Source organism: Alligator sinensis, unplaced genomic scaffold (assembly GCF_000455745.1).
Source record: "Alligator sinensis unplaced genomic scaffold, ASM45574v1 scaffold2078_1, whole genome shotgun sequence".
In the NCBI taxonomy this organism is placed as follows: domain Eukaryota; kingdom Metazoa; phylum Chordata; order Crocodylia; family Alligatoridae; genus Alligator; species Alligator sinensis.
The window spans coordinates 12890-16508 of NW_005843868.1; the positions used below are offsets into that span (position 1 = coordinate 12890).

The 3619-nt window shown below is 54.3% G+C and overlaps 1 long non-coding RNA gene across 1 annotated transcript in view; it reads right to left on the reverse strand.

The window, feature by feature from the left end:
- Positions 1-1238, reverse strand: part of LOC112548984 — a 5572-nt gene extending 4334 nt beyond the window's left edge. The window contains exon 1 of the long non-coding RNA XR_003092430.1: positions 1024-1238. This is a non-coding gene — a long non-coding RNA (uncharacterized LOC112548984). The remainder of the gene's footprint in view (positions 1-1023) is intronic.
- Positions 1239-3619: the final 2381 nt, after the last annotated feature.

A 3619-nucleotide genomic window follows, 5' to 3' on the forward strand; every position in this document is an offset into this window, starting at 1 on the left:
GGCACGGCGACCCCGTGAGGCGCACGCGGACAGCTGAGCGGGGCCGCTGAGAGGCGGAGTCGGACCAATCGGCGCACGGAAGCCTGCACACCACCCACCAGTCCCCGGCAGCCAATCAGAATGTAAACAGGAGGTCAGGTTCCTGGTCCCGCCTCCCCCGCCACAGGCCAATCAGAGCAAAGAAGGGCGGAGTGGTCGTGACCGCGCCCAAGCAGCCACTCCACCCAATCGCCTCACGCCTCATGTGGCCAATGGAAACACGAGCCTCCGATCCCGTACTTGCTGCGCTCCCGGCCCTGAATCCATGTCCGTGAATCGTGTGTCCGCCGCGGGCACTGCCCGACTTACGCCTCGCGCGAGGGGGGCCTTTGTTCTTCTTCTCTCGCTGTCTTTATCTGCCCCCTGCCTGAGCAACCGGTGCGCGGCCGGAGCCGGATCTTTTTTCTCTCTCTGCCCTCATGTCTTGGCTGCAAAGCCCAGGGTCAAGAGCAACATAGGGCAGGTTTTTCTTTTTTTCTGGCTTGAAATCCCGGCTGCTCCGGGAGAATACATGAATATCTATATCACCATCCCCATCTATAGAGACAGAGCGAGAGAGAGTAACAGGATCACACACGAACATATCCTTATTGGATATATGTCTTTACAGTTTCAGGTTTTTGAAGTAAGTACGGAATAAATAACACCATCAGGTGAATCGAATCCCCTGTTCTCAATATTACATTATTTTACACCAAAGATCCCAAACTCTCCCGTAGAACTGAACTGACGTCTCGTGGTGCGTCCTGAACAAGGGGCTTTTCACATCCATTTCTTTTTAAAAAAAGAGAAGAGTGGTGCTTTGCCAAGTGGTCTCTAGGGAGGTTTCAGCGTCAGCCTAGAAGCAAACAGTCCTTCTTGGCGGCCCACACGCACCCCCTTAGACCACCACCCAGCACGTCGAGGAGACAGGGAGGCTACGCAGACGGGAGTAGGAGAGAAAAGGGAACTGGGACAGACACAGCTTCAAGCTTCAACACCCACCTCAGGAGAGAGCCGGACAGGCCCCGCAAGGTGGGGAACGCAATCTCCCTCACGCCCCGCCGCGGTCGTCAGAGCAGCCTGCCGCAGCGCTGCGGGACCGCCCGGGGGTCCAGGGTCAGCTGTGGGACGTGGGCTCTGAGCACGGCTGACCCGCGAGCGCAAAGACGAACAGTTAAAGAGGGCTGCTAAGCATCCACGTCGGACCAATCAGCACTCAGAAGACTGCAGCCCCACCCACCATTTCCCAGCAGCCAATCAGAATGCGAATGAGGAGGGCGTGTTCCTGAACCCGTCTCCGCCGGCAGAGGCCAATCAGAGCAAAGAAAGGCGGAGCGGCCCTTATCCCGCCCAAGTGACAACTCCACCCAATCACCTCAGGCCTTAATATAGCCAATAGAAACGCGAGACTCCGATCCCGTGCCTGCCGCGCTCCCCGGGCTGGGATCACTGTCCCGGGAATCGTGTGTCCGCCCCGAGCAGCGCGAGCCCCGCCTGGCCCCGGCCGGGGGCACTGCTCCGGTAACGCCCCGAGCGAGCGAGGCCTTTTTTCTTCTCTCCCTGCCTTCATCTCCCGCCTGCCTGAGCTACAGGTGCGCGGCCGGAGCCGCTTTTCGTGCTCTCGCTGCCCTCCTCTCGGCTGCAAAACCCACATGGAAGCACAGGGAAGTAGTGCAGGGGAAGATTTTCTTTTCTTTGGCTTGAAAACCCAGCTGCAGCGCGCAGGTTGGAGCACAGGGAGGGCGGCACGGAGCCGGCTTTGTTCCGGGCCCTCATCTTCGGGCTCCAAGCGCCGCTCCGGGCCCAGGAGGGCAGCGCGGAGCCGCCTTTATTTCCTCTGCCTTGAAGCCGGGCTGCAGGGCCCCGGGTGAGCCACAGCACGGCGGCACGGAGCTGGTTTGTTCCCAGCGGTACCTCCGCGCTGCGATGCCCGGCGTGGCCACCGGAGGGCAGCACTCAGCAGGGACTTCCCCTCGGGCTGCTGCGCCCAGCTCGGAGCACGGGAGGCCGCGCCGAGAAGTGTATTTCTGACACTCGCCATGGATGCACAATGCCCCTGTTATATATGTATGAGCTGCACTCATTAATGTAGGGCGGGACGCAAACATCGGCATACGTGCATACCTATCTCGATTTCCCCTTCTGTAGGCAGTAGTGGGGTCACTGCTAATTACGGCACCTATCCTGCACGCACGCACGCACGCCTTTATTACATACATCGCTGTACAAATTCAATTTCCCGAAGTAGACAAGGTTCCTTGGGTGAATCTGATATCTTTTATTACCAAATTTGGGTTGGTCTAATAAAAGATATCAGATTCACCCAAGGAACCTTGTCTGCCTATATCCTTAGACGAACACGGCTACAACCCGTTTCCCAAAGCAAGCACACAACGATTAACACTGTCACTTCAATCCCCTTGGCTCAATATTTTACTTAATATACAGCCACGTTCCCCAACTCTCCACTAGCCTTGAAGTGATTCCTTGCACTTCTTACTGAACAACGGGTTTTTCTTTTTCTTTTCTCCTTCAAAAAGGGGAAACTCCGTGGAAATGCTGGCAACGACACGCCTCAGAACGGCGCCCGCCAGGCAGCACCGGTCCGGAAGCGCAGCGTGCGGCTTCAGGCAAAAGGGGGATGCCGCCCCCCCAGTTCCCCATGGCACAAAAAAGTAAATAAAAACCACTAAAGAATCTAGTACTGAGAGTGTAAGTGGTCTTTGTTATAAAAGAAGAAAATGATGGAACCAAGTAAAGCTAGCTGGTGAAAATATTGTTTGAAAGCTCACCCCCCGTTACTGGACTGTTCCATTCTATCACAGCTCTATGCATTATTTTAGTAGTCATGTTTGTGTATGTAGGCATTGTCACAACCAAATTAATCAGTGCCCATGTCACTAACAAGTGATGCACACAGCAGTCAATTAAGGGTTAAAGAAATCTCTGTCCAGAAGTTCCTGAAAAAAAAAAAAAAATCCAAGCAAGAAACTTAAATTTATGCCCACATCACAACCAAGAAATGAAACTTAGGCATGATTTATGATTGGTCAGAGTAAAAGGGGATAGCCCTGTCATAAATCCCTGCAATTGGTCAAGAAGCAAGCTCAGACCCCTCTCACGTAACAGACAGAAAACCTGACCCACTACCTTGTAACCTGATAGCAACCTGAGAGCACAAAGAACTGCTGCTTGCCAGATAATTAAAGATTCCACATAGCAGTCCATCATTGGACACCTCCGTTAGTTACCTCTGTCTATAAATAGTTTAACAAAGAGCCGACTCGAGTTGCGTTCGAAATTGGTCGTACGTTAGGGCGGGCTGGTGAATGGAGAGGCAGACACAACTTATTGGTTGTAAAAAACTTTACTCAAGCCGCTTGCAATCGCGACGCAGGTGGTCCGGTCGTCGGAACAACCACGCGAGTTGTTCCAGCTGGTGGGGCCCAAGCCAGTTAATCCGTCCGCAATTCGAAGCCGGCGGGGAAAGGGGTACGTCTGGGATTGCGCTCGGTGACGGGAAGAAAGATCGATAGGTGCTCAGTCTATCGATCGGCAGCCGCAAGTCAGATAACTTCAGAGGCACTCTGCAGTGTGC